The sequence below is a fragment of the Teleopsis dalmanni genome, chromosome 1 (genome assembly GCF_002237135.1).
Source record: "Teleopsis dalmanni isolate 2A chromosome 1, ASM223713v2, whole genome shotgun sequence".
Classification (NCBI taxonomy): domain Eukaryota; kingdom Metazoa; phylum Arthropoda; class Insecta; order Diptera; family Diopsidae; genus Teleopsis; species Teleopsis dalmanni.
The window spans coordinates 94,676,381-94,690,307 of record NC_051846.1 but is presented as its reverse complement, the minus strand read 5'-3'; positions in this window follow the sequence as shown (position 1 = coordinate 94,690,307).

Here is a 13,927-nt window from a genome sequence, read left to right as displayed (position 1 = left end):
TTTTCTACACTGTATTGAAAAAGGTGATTTACCACTAACATACAAACTCTGCATGTCAACCATCTCAGGCCCATGGATGCAACATCTACAATACAAATATACATTGTGACCGAAAAGTTTCCGGAAATTTTAAATAAAACGCAAAATTCTTAATCTTCATCAATATTTATTTTATCTCCTTCAAAATATGCTCCATTAGAAGCGATACACAAATGCCAACGTTTCTTCCAATCATCAAAACATTTTTTATAGGCGCTTTCCGGTATGGCTTTGAGTTCCCTCTGCGAATTCTGTTTTACGTCTTCTATGGATTCAAAACGCGTTCCTCTGAGTGGTAATTTGAGGTTGGGAAACAGGAAAAAGTCACACGGTGCAAGATCAGGTGAATACGGTGGCTGTTCGATGGTATTTATTGAATGTTTGGCCTTAAAATCGTTGATAATGTTGAACAAATTGAGGTGAATCGGAACAAGCCGGGCGTTGACACGTCGCATACACAAATTGTCCACCAAAATCAAACGAGCCATCTCACGACCGATGCCTAGCTCTCGTGCTATCTCTCTAACACTCACATGAGGATTTTTGAACACGATTTCCTTTGCCTTTTCAATGTTTTCGTCGGTGGTAGAGGTCGAAGGTCGTCCAGAACGCGGCATGTCTTCGACGGTCGTACGACAGTCCTGAAAGGCTTTGTACCACTCATAAACTTGAGTTTTCGATAAAACTGATTCCCCATAAGCCTTTTGTAGCATTCGCAACGATTCTGCACACGAAATTTCGTTCGAAAAACAAAATTTGATGCAAACTCTTTGTTCAATATTTTTTTCCATTGTTTTTTTCGCAACGCACTACTGAGGTGAACTGGTTTCAACAGCTGCCGTAAACGAACTGTCTGACAGATCGCGCTCATTTTTGGCATAGTAATTAAAGGACAGTGCTGCCCAAACTACATAAACTTAAAATATCGAAAAATATACAGCGCGCGAATTTTAAATGAGAATTTCCGAAAACCTTTCGGTCACAATGTATCTTTGCCGTCGTGGATGCTTTTTCAAATTTTGTTTTGCTACTTGCCACAAAATCTATGGGGCACGAAGAAGTTTTGCGACATTTGACTAAATGGTCGGATATCTTTGGTTCCCCGGCAAGAATTATCAGTGACCAAAGTGCTGCGTTTACATCGTAAATACTAACGGTATCGAACATGTACTGACAACTACTGGAGTCAAGTACGAGGTAACGGGCAAACAGAACGAGTTAACCGAACAATTTTAGCCGTAATATCTAAAATAATCATCAGCCGAACCCAAAGGATGGTATAAGTACGTATCTAACATGCAAAAAGCTATCAATTCTTCTATTCACAGTTCCATAAAGTCGACACCCTTTGAATAAATGTTTGGGGTACGTATAAGAAACGACATTGATGACCAAGTTTTAAAAGCTCATAATCCGATTAATCAAATAATCGCAGAAGTTCGGATTATAAAAAATTCGAATAATATGAACAGCACCAATGCATTCGTTTATTCGTGCCGAAGTGAAAATAATGAAAGATGTCTTCATACCAAGTGATACAAACATTGAGCATTACATCACTGAATATAAATATTATAGAGTGAAAATCAGGAAACCAACTCAATTAGCGAAATAGGCGTGTGGGGGCGTTTGTTTTGATTTTGTTTACTTATACTCTACATTTTTATTTCATAGCAACTAAATATTTAATGTTATGGTCATAAGTATATGCATGCAAATTAATTTTATTACTTTTGGTTTTTTTCTCAAATTTTTTACCCATAGGTATAAATTATAATGTACAGTGACATAATTACAGATACAGTAAGCATATGAACTTAAGCATAGCTTTCACCCCGTTAATGATGCGATTTTTAATTAACAAATTTTTTTTAAGATAAAATGCTTAATTTTCAATTCTTCTTATTTTACTATATTATCTATTTAATTTAATTTTTTGAAATCTAGAAACTAAAAGAACTAGTAAATTAGGCTGCACAAAGTTATTATTGATTTACTATTGATCTGATCACTTTTTTCTGGAAGCGCTGTATAACTTCTACATTAGGTTTGTTTGCACAGCCCCATAGCTGTGCGTCATACATTCAGATTGGCTTTAGTATTACCTTGTAATTAACCAATTTGTATTGAGTTGACAGATGAGTATTTCTGCCTAAAAGCCATTGACGGTTTCGTAGTTTCAGTTCTAGTTCATTTTTTTTAAATTTAATGTGTTCTTTCCATTTTGCCTTCGTGTCCAGAGTCATTTAAAGGTACTTTGTTGTATTTGAATACGGCAATATTTTGCCATTTATACTAATTGGTATATACGACAATTTTTCATAGTGAAATTTATATGAGTTGATTTTAAATTATTCAAAGCAATTTTCCATCTTGTTGTCCAACTAACTATTTCATCAACGGCGTTTTGAAATTGCTGCGTGGATTCAATTTCCTTGTTTGCTATAGTAAGAATAGCAGTATCACCTGCAAAGGTGGTTATGATTGAATTTATAGGTGATAGAATGTCGTATGTGTAGAGTAGGTATAAAATAGGTCTACTGCCTTGTGGAACACCTGCTTTGATGGGTTTTAGCTCAGAGTAGCAGTTTTCGTATTTCACGCAAAAAATCTCTCATGCAAATATAATTCTATGATATTGTTACGAATTTCATCAGAGTAGCAACGAAATGTTTAAATATTATTTAAACATTACGTCAATTGATATTTTTAAAAAGAGTTAGTTTGGAAATTTGTTTGTTGTGAAGCTGTGGTTTTTATTAAATTGACTCCTAATTAATACTAGTTCTTTGTAATACACAAAATATATAAGTATCTCTCATGCAAATATAATTCTATGATATTGTTACGAATTTCATCAGAGTAGCAACGAAATGTTTAAATATTATTTAAACATTACGTCAATTGATATTTTTATAAAAAGTTAGTTTGGAAATTTGTTTGGTGTGAAGCTGTGGTTTTTATTAAATTGACTCCTAATTAATACTAGTTCTTTGTAATACACAAAATATATAAGTATAGTTTCTCCAATCCTAATAATTCGTTTCATTTTTTACAAAATCCTGAGATTCGAATAATCACGCAGTGATTATGTCACTTCTGACATTTGGTGTCAGAAGTGGGATTCGAACCCACGCCCACCTAGGTGGACTGCGAAAGCGGAACTGCAGTTGAGACTTCGTGAGGAGTTGGAGGCTAATGGCATATATGTAGAAGAACACGAGTTCCTCGATGAAGAACATGACACGAATAGTGAAATGATGGCAATCATGAACTTAATGATGCAGAAGCTTGAGAAAAATTCTGAAGAACAGGCGCACGGTTTATGTAAGTTGGAAGAAAAGCTGGAACAACAATTTAGTGAAATCACGCAGACATTAGGACAAAATTTTGTCGAATTAAAGTGCCAAAAAAAGTGCTCGAGAAGAAAGGACCCGATTGATCAGAATGTCCAGGTCTCAAAAGGTGAGACGGTTCAATTGGAAAGCCACACTGAGAGTAGGCAGGTAAGCGGGTCATATTCAGCCATTCGTGAAACTGGTAGCGTTATACTACAGGCACCGATGTTTGATGGGAGCGAGACTTTTGAAGTGTTCAAACTTAAATTTGAAATAGCGGCTGTAACAAATAATTGGAATATTGGTAAGAAAACGGAATCACTGATTGTGGCACTAAAAGGTAGTGCAGCAAAAGTTTTAAAACAAATTCCACCCGAACAACATAAAAGCTACCAAGCTGTAATGGATACATTGAAGCGCAAGTACGGTAACGTTTCTATGGCTCCATTGCACATGGTAATACTGGAAGCAAGAGCCCCGCCTGTTGACGAGAGTCCTGGAGAGTACTCTGCCGACATTGAACGGTTGTGTAACTTGGTTTACATTGGTAGCTCTGATGATATTATCGTGAAGAGTAAAGTCGACACTTTAATAGACGGTATACGTGATCCGGAAACTAATCATCAGGTCGTAATGTTCTCAAAGGAGACATACTCTGAAACAGTTAGCGGCGCTTTGACATACGAAGCTGCCGGTATAATGTGTTCTTTTACAGCAAAAGTACGGAAAATGAAAACTGGAGTAAAGGCAGGAAGAAAGGCAAGAAGGAAAACAGAAGGAAAGACAGAAGGGAAGGCAGGAAGAAAGACAAGAAAGAAGGTAAAAAGAAATAGAGGAAAGAGAAGAAAAGAAAGAAGGATAAGAGAGAAGACAAGAGAGAAGATAAGAGGAAGAAGAAGACTGATTCAAATAATGAATAGGGAAAAAAGAAACAGAAGAAAGAGAAGAAAGAAAACGAGGAAAGACTATTTCGGCTTAGGTAGTTATGATTTCGTGTTAATCGGCTTTGGTATAGCTGAATCAGTTGAAATTAACATCTGCTATGTTATATATGTTGAGGGTATTCCATTTGAAGTAGATTTCACATGCGATGTTGTTATTCCATGTGAAGCAATTGGCATAAATGACATATCCCCGGCAAATATGCCATTTAAGGCAGATGACATGTAAGCTGTTGATATTCCATCCAATGCGGATGTCTTTGATAGCATGTTGGCTACAGATACTCAAATCGATGCTGGCAGTGCAGTTGATAAAGTTTTCAGGATTAATCAGGAAATCAAATACGATGCGGAGATCGCAGAGGGCTTGTTGGTGGCGGATACGTTATCTTATAAAGATATACAATTAAACGTTGATGCCAACCTCATAGATAATGAGAACGTGACAATTAATGGAAATGTCTTGTTTCATGAGGATACCACAGATGACGTATTGGCTACGGGTAGTAAATTTGATGCTGATGTCAGCGATGTCTTATTCGTTTCGGATATAACAAATAATGAGGATTATACAACTGATATTGATATATCTGATGGTGCGGTTTTTGTTGATCAGTACATTCCTGATTGGCATACTCAATGCATTGACAAGTTTGTTGCGTCTAACGTAAGTAGCATTGATGACAGTGACAGCTGTTTGCAAATGGAGGTTTATCAGGGTGACTCAGACGAAGCGGGCTTAAAATTCGGAATAACACCACTTTGCGGAAAGATGACATGTGACTACACTGGAAGTAAGCGTGACCAATTAGATGAAATTCATCGTTTTATCAGAAGACCGCTCCTACTGACCAGGAACTGAAATGTTAATGATGATGGTGATACTCAAAATCTCCACCCAATAGCTAGAAGTATAGGATAAGCAATTTGTAAATAAATATAGGATTTATTGAATTTCTGCAATTAGTAAGTAAGCAAATATTGAAAATTTTGAATGAGAACGGTGTGTGTTCGCAATTTGTGTATGATGAAGATGTTGTGATGTTTGTTTGGAGCCCCCTGTCCTTGATGGAACGAAGATCTGTGATGGTGTTTATCGAATTCAACAGTCGGGGCATCACAGAGCTCGAATGAAAGTGGTGCATCTGGAACGGCTGGCACCTTACTCCAACGATGTGGTAATTCCTGTTCGGGACGAACAGATTTAAGAGGAGGGCAATGTTACGAATTTCATCAGAGTAGCAACGAAATGTTTAAATATTATTTAAACATAACGTCAATTGATATTTTTATAAAAAGTTAGTTTGGAAATTTGTTTGGTGTGAAGCTGTGGTTTTTATTAAATTGACTCCTACTTAATACTAGTTCTTTGTAATGCACAAAATATATAAGTATAGTTTCTCCAATCCTAATAATTCGTTTCATTTTTTACAAAATCCTGAGATTCGAATAATCACGCAGGCGATTACGTAACAATATCACAATAGTCAGATGATAGTATGTTCCTTAGTTTTATAACTAATCTTGCATTCCAAACTTTAGAGCTACGTCAAGAAAAACAGCGGAGCAAATTTCTTTATTTTCAAAGCATTTTTCAATAACATTTGTTATTCTGTGTATTTTCTGTGGTGGAATGCTTGGCTCTGAAGCCAAATTGATATTGCGGGATAAGATTCGACCTTTCAATGGTAAGTTGTAATCGTTGCAGTAATAGTTATTCAAAAATTTTTGATTTTGTTGGCAATAGTGATATTGATCTGTAATGATCTTCGATTTGGGAATCATTACAACATCTGCAACTTTCCAGCTGTTGGGAACATATTTCAGAGGGACAGGCATTTATTATATTAGTCAGTCTAACTACAGCCTTGTGTGTTAGTTTCTTGAGAACTTCTGAAGTGATGAGATCAAAGCCGGTGATTTTTTATTTTTAAGTTCGCATTTTATTATATTTTCCACTTCTTGTGGAGTAACTTGGACCGTTTGTTCATTTCTAGGCAAATCGGATTTTTGATGTATTGTTACGTTATCAAATGCATTAGTATTACCTGTGGAAAAGTTCTCATTATAGTTCCAGCAAACATGATCCCTTTTTCAGCTGCACTTCTAGTCCATTTACCATTGGGAGTTTTAACTGGCGGGATATGCTGAACTTTGGTCCGTGCTTAGATTGGCAAAGTACGAATTTATGGACTCATGTCTGTATTCCTATAAAGATCTCTTTAGATTTTGACTTGCATGATTAAAATTACGTTTGTCGGAGGGTGCTCTGGTTTTTGTGCTATAATTATAATTTCTCGCAGTTCACGTGGATACTTTAAACCTATCAGCTAGTTTTTGCAAAGTACGAATTTATGGAGTCATGTCTGTATTCTTATAAAGATCTCTTTAGATTTTGACTTGCATGATTAAAATTACGTTTGTCGGAGGGTGCTCTGGTTTTTGTGCTATAATTATAATTTCTCGCAGTTCACGTGGATACTTTAAACCTATCAGCTAGTTTTTGCTCTGAGGAGTGCTTTCCCAAGCTGTTTTCTGTGTGGGTTTGGTGAATTTAAGTGCTTCGATTTCAATGTCTTCGGTGGTGCCAATATTTACCTCAGACTCAATATGTTCGTCCAATTTTATACAAAAATACTCCCAATTGGTGTTGCTGCTGGTTCAAGGAAGGTTTTCTTCTTTTCTAATGATATCATCAGAGAGAGAGAGCTTAGATCCATTCCTTCTTCGATATCAAGTAATTAGTTGAGATTTTGGTAATTAGGAAATAATGTAGTAGGTCTGGTAACTTGTTGCAATCAGTTGGCCAATAATTTGGTTTCGCTGTTGATATGACGTCCTAATTTTTTGCTCTTAGTGCATTTGATAGCGCTCGGCCTTTGGTGGTAATGAGTTTCCAACCCCAGGAGGTATGTTTTGGATTAAAGTCCCCACCAATTATACATTTGTATTGATAACGTTCTAAAAGTTGTTTGTACTCTTCAGTTGTTATTGTGTGTCTCGGTGGACTTAATAAAGCGCCAACTATGAGGGATTGCTACTTATCTTTGATGAGTACAGTAGTGATCTGAAATTTATCAGTGCATATGTGCTCTTGCTCATGATGCTGAATGTTTTTTCTCATTATAATGGCACTTTCGCTCCTCGCATGGGATGGATTGTGTGATACAAGGTATAGTTTTTAAAATTTAAATGGGGTTCGTTGGTGAAATGGATTTCGAATATTAAACAGATGTCTACTTTTTCAGTATTTTATTTTTGTTACTTAGTTAGATATATTGATAAAATAAAAATATATATTTCGAACAGTTTTCATCTTTTCATGAGTTTACCTGGTCCGAAATAAAATGTGTCCAAACAAATGCGTTTTTAATCAAATGAAAATTAAAATAAACAGAAATAAAAACTAATATATTTGTTATAACATGTGTTCACATAAGCAAAAATATAATTTCCGTAATTTTTGCCAGCGCCTTAGTAACAGTTACGTGCCACCAGATGCCGGCGAAAAAAGGTGCGTAGTGAACCACACGCTGGGTCCCATAATACTATAATGATGAAACAGTGCAATATAAATGTTTGTCGTTAGGTAATAAAATAAAATGAGAGTAATCTCTCTAATGAATATCATGCTCTTTTGATTTGCTTAAAGTTATGTTTATTAGAATGCATAATAGTAATAAGTCTATTTTGATATTTAATTTGTGGTTGAGTTAATGTGAATTTGAATGTTTTATATAGGGCTTACATTTGTTCATGCTAAAAGTTCTGTCGTCAATTTTTTACTGTAAATAAAATTATAGTGTCGTGCCTAAGACATCTAAGAACTCAGGAACTATTGCATGTTATTGACAGTTGAAGCGAAGATGACTCATAAGTGCCAAATGATAATCCGCTACCTGTTGAATAATAATGTTTGCCACCTGATAATGTTGTTGGTGAATCGGACAATAAAATGATTGACGATGATGAAATATCAACAAACATTTCATGCGAGTTTTGAATTTTGTTCTCCTTTTTTGAATTCCATTTGTCTAATTGTGAGAGAGTATTTTGGTATTACTGAAGTTGTGTATAAATCAAATGCACTAAATTATGGTGTTGTTGTAGAAATGCCTGAGTCGCAACTATTCACATTGGAACTTGTGAAACCAATACGTTTCGGTTATAAGCTGTGAACCCTTTCTGTGGATAGTGGATACATCTTCCAGTTTCTGCCATACTCCAGTGCAATTGAGAAATACAACAAACAATAGCGAATCGGTGCATTTGTTGTAAAGGAATTATTGAGCCATTGTGAGTATCCATTGCAACATACTGTATGATTCCGTTGAACCCATAGTAAATGTGCAACACTAAAGCAAAGAGAAAAAAAAGGTCGGTGTCCCACAGTCCCAAGTTATCAACAGCTACAACCGAGACATGGGCGGCGCTGATTTATATGACAATGGAGTTGCTAACTGTCTTATTGGGAATAGAAGTAAAAAGTGGTGGTGGTGACCATTATGGGTTCAGTGTTTAGATAGCGCTGCATTAAACGCCTGGAAACTACATTGCTTTGTCGCTACTTCTACCAACACAAAACCGATGCCTCAGTTAGACTTAAAGAATTTCATTGCCAGAAACTTTGTTCTTGTATCAGAGAACTCAATATTCATTATAGAACGATGATATGAAAAAGGAAAGTCACAGTGCATCAGAAGATGTTTATCTTCCGGGAAATTTACCAAAGCCACAGTTTTTATATAAGAAAAGTGCCATTTAAATGTTTACAATATTACATTGATCGTAGACAACGACGCAAGTAAGCTTAATTCTTTTTACATAATACATACAACACATATGTAATACTTCAAATATATTTTTTGATTAATAAATATTTGAAAAGCATAAAACATTGAATTTTATACTTAAGTGTACTTAATACAACTTACAATGATACTTACTGCACCACAAAAGTAACTAAATACCATATTTGCGAACAAAAGACATACAAAAGACATATTTTGACACACGGCACTTTTCCGGAAAACTACTTTTCAAAAAAAAATTTATTTTTGCAGAGAATATTTTTAACTTAAAATAAAACTTTTCTGAAAATTTCATTACAAAATTCCAAGTTTGAACTTGCCTGGTACTTAATGGGTTAAAAAAAAATAAAAACTTAACTTAACTTAAGAATTATGGCAGTTATTGATAGACTTATCGCTGTGTCACTTGTGAGGAGCATAATCAATCTATCAAGGATACTTGAATCTTGAAATCTACCCTAGCTCGTGAAGTCTTCACAGTTTATAAGCCTAGATGGGTTTATTATGACCTTATGAATCCAGATTAAACTTCCCTGAGATTGATAACTTTAAATCATTCTTACTACAGTAAGGGATAAATGTACTAGCATCGGTCCTTACTAACATTTTGACATCTGCATCTTTACCGATTACTCGTTGATAGATGGCAGAGCTGGTGCTGGAGTGTACTCGAAAGAGTTAAACCTAACGTGCACTCTACATCTAGGAATATATGTTTCCGTCTATCAGCTGGAACTTATGGGCATCTCACATGCTCTGGATCACCTATTGGATTGTCAGGTGTATCAGAAAAAAGATTCTGAGAGCGTTGGACAATCAAGCAGTTATCAAAAGTATGTAAAAGACATACATAGCTAACAGCTTAGTTCAAGAATGGGTAATCAAGCTCATAGAATATGCTCATGGAAATGAGGTAACGGTCATGTGGGTTAAAGGACACATCGGTATTGAGCAAAACGAGAAGGCAGATGAACTTCCAAAGGAAGGATCAAGCCACAATTTCTGTGGCCCAGAGCCCAGAATACCATTGTGTTACAACATGACGGCAGCCTATGTCTATTAGTGGATAACCTCATTTCATCTCTACAGATGGAGAGAGTTGATCACTTTTAGATCGACCAAGCTTATGTTGCCGAAACCGTGGATCAGGGAAGCTATAAAAATGCTTAGCTATCCGCGGAACACCCTAAGCTGTCTGACTAATTACTGGACATGTCAACTTCAAGTATCACCTCAAAAAGATAATTCTTGTTGAGGAAAATACTTGCCGACTATGTCTAGAAGAAAAGGAGACAGCGGTGATATATTGTGCCAATGTCCAGCACTGGCAAGTAGGAGGAAGACTGTCTTGGGACAGCATTGGGTTTGTGATGACTTGGTAGGCAACCTCGAGCTAAATGAGCTGCTTGCATTAACAAGAGATGTAGTTATGCCAACGGAAGCCACTCCAGCTTTAACTCAATAACGACATCCGATAATCGAAGGGCGAAAAAGGACACAAGTACTTTCGTGGTCTACTTCGGCTAATCCTTCACTTTAGTGGGGCCACTTGTTGGACGGTACGCTGTCCCAATGTCCCACCATAAGTAACTAACATTTTCAGAATCTGCCTCGCATTAGGGTATGTTCCTGATGTTTGTACAGAGGCGCAGGTAGCTTTTATACCAAAAGCTTATTAATTAGATTCACGTCGTTCCTGTTTAAAGTCAAGGCGAATATTTTGGTTTAGTATTTCAAAGAAACCTATTTTGGAAAGTCGTCTCACTATTCTGAAAAATATATAAGATGCTGGATATAAGCTGAAATTATTAGGAAAGTAGAACTATATCAAATTAAAGAAATTTATATCCGTACCACTTTAGTTTAAATGAATTTTAATAATAAAAAAATTTTAAAAAATACACTAGCACCCAAACACATTTATGGGAAAAAAATCAAAACAAAAAAAATAGCAACGTGAGAAATGTCATTTTAATTTGTTTTGACTTTTTACATTTTTCGTTTTGTTGCCAAAAATTGCAGCAGGAAATAAAAATAGCTGAGTGTGCAGCGTAAACATCGCAAGGTGAGAGAAAAGAAGAATCGACAGCGAAGTAATTGGAAGCTTTCAGAAGTCTGGAAGTAAAACAACCGAATATCTAGTACGGGAAAGATTGAGTTCATTGACCGCAAAACGGCTAAATGTAAAGTTATACGGCTAATTGATTTAAGCAGTTATAAAAAAATCAAATAAAAGGAGCATTCGGAAGAGGTTCTTTCTTAATTGGGTTAGTTTTTTTGATCGCAATGTGCAAACGCGTGACGAAGTTTTCTTTTGATATAAGTTTTTTTTTGCCATTTGAAATTGCAATTCATGGAACTTGATTAACTTTAAACTTCAGTAAACTACCAACAATATAAAAGAATAAAATTTTCCTTGTACGTGCACTATTAAATATACATGAATAAGTGATATCTATTTTGTGCAGTAATTTGAACATTTATCATTGAATATAGTAAATCGGTAAAACCACAAAAAAAAACAACGAGCAAATTAAAAATACATAATAATTCTCATAGAAAGTGGGCAAAAGTTAAGTTTACGTACAAGAATTACATGTGAACTACAACATAAACTAATAAAATAAATTAAAAAGTAAAAGAAAAAAAATATTCATAGAACTAAACAACTAACGCCTAAAAGAAGAAAGTTATTAACTGAAATACAAAATAACGGAAAAAAAACCCCATTTATTAAAAGAAAACTTAAATATTTGTTTAGTTGGTGATTGCAAACTGGGTGTTACGTTCGTGATTTTACTTTTTGATTAAAACACCTAAGCAGGAGTTTTTTTTAAGCATAACGCAACTGCGCCAGCAACATTATCAGCAGCAACAACAATTCAGACACTAGCTAATCAACATAATACCATAAGCTACAGCAGTCGCAATAGCGCTAAAATTGGTCATAACGCAAATGCTGACAAAATTGTGATCAACAGCAGCAGCTGCCACAGTTACAACAACGTCGCTCCTGGCATATAGTACCGGCGAATCAGTAATTTTCTTCTCTCTCTCTTTATATATTAAATATATATTATATTATATAGTTTCTTTTGTATAACTAATTGAGTTATAGACATATGTATAAATTGTGTTAATTTACTAGTTCAGGGGGGGGGGCCCGCGTGCCCCTGGGAGCGAGTACACAAGGCAAAGTGTCTGATTGCATTTAACATGGAAAATGCCAGCGCAATCCTTGTTGTCCTCAATCCAAGTTGTCGCACAGCCTCCTCGTGGCACCCCTGGATAGTTACCTGGCACCCGCTGGGTAATGAACTAATAGTGCGTACGGCGAGTCTCATCCCCAGGACTTTAAATTTGGGTTGTGCACAGGGTTTGGTACCCTTCACGTAAAATCAACCACCAATGAAGGACGCAAGAGTGCCTCGGAACTGGAAACCGAATAACGTTGACGACCAATGCAAACGATTAAAGGACTATGATTTACGGATATGCACCTGGAATGTCCGGACCCTCCATAGGGAAGGTGCCTCTATCTAACTGGCGGAAGCCCTCAATGAATGTAAGGCTGACGTCACCGCCATCCAGGAAATACGATGGACAGGGCAAGGGTGCTCTAAAAGAGCAAACTGTGATGTATACTACAGCTGCCATGCAAATAGACGTGAATTTGGATGCGGTTTTGTGGTAAGCAAGAGACTATCAAAATTAGTCCAGCGATTCACATCGGTGAACGAAAGGCTTGCCACACTCCGTATCAAGGCAAAGTTTTTTAACATCATGTTAATTTGCGCTCACGCGCCGACAGAAGAAAAGGACGACTTGACCAAAGATACATTCTACGCGAGACTCGAGAAAATTTATGACCGCAGTCCCGCCCACGACGTTAAAATTGTTCTCGGGGATTTTAATGCAAAGGTTGGAAGAGAAGAAGTCTTTGGTCCAACTGTCGGAAAATTTAGCCTCCATGAATCAACCTCCAACAACGGTCTAAGGCTAATTGATTTCGCTGCGGCGCGAAATACATATGGTAGTATGTAGCACCAGATTCCCACACCGTGATATTCACAAGGCAACGTGGCTATCTCCCGATTAAGCAACACGAAACCAGATTGATCACTTCGTGATTGACGCAAGGCACGCTTCTAGTGTGCTGGACGTACGTTCATTCCGTGGTCCAAACATCGACTCAGATCACTACCTTGTCGCAGCCAAGGTACGCATGCGGCTTAGTACCGCCAACAATGTACGCTCCAATGTTCAGAAAAAACTAGACGTTAATAAGCTGCGACCACGAGAGACAGCCGAAGTCTTCCCCGCTCAGCTCTCTAGCCGATTAAACAACCAACCCTCCCGTCCCGATAATGCCGGTAGACAGTGGGGACATATCTCTCACTCCCTACGCACAACAGCGGAAGATGTCCTTGGTTTCCAACGTCCCCCACAGCGAAACCAATGGTACGACGAAGAGTGTTGCCAAGCTACTGCTGCGAAGAACGCGGCCTATAAAAGGACCCTGCAGTCAGCAGCAACGCGAACCGTGCATGAACAATATCGGGAGATGAGGAAGGTAGAGAGGTGTCTATTCAGATGGAAGAACCGAGATCAAGAAAGGCGCAAGCGAGAGGAAATCGAGGTGTGTAGAAATAGGAATGATGCCCGTAAATTTTATCAAAAAGTCAACCGTCTAACTCAAGGCTTTAAGCCTGGTGCATCAACCTGTAAGGACGAAAATGGTAATCTGGTTACAGATACGCAGAATGTACTGAAAGTATGGAAGGAGCATTTCTCCAAA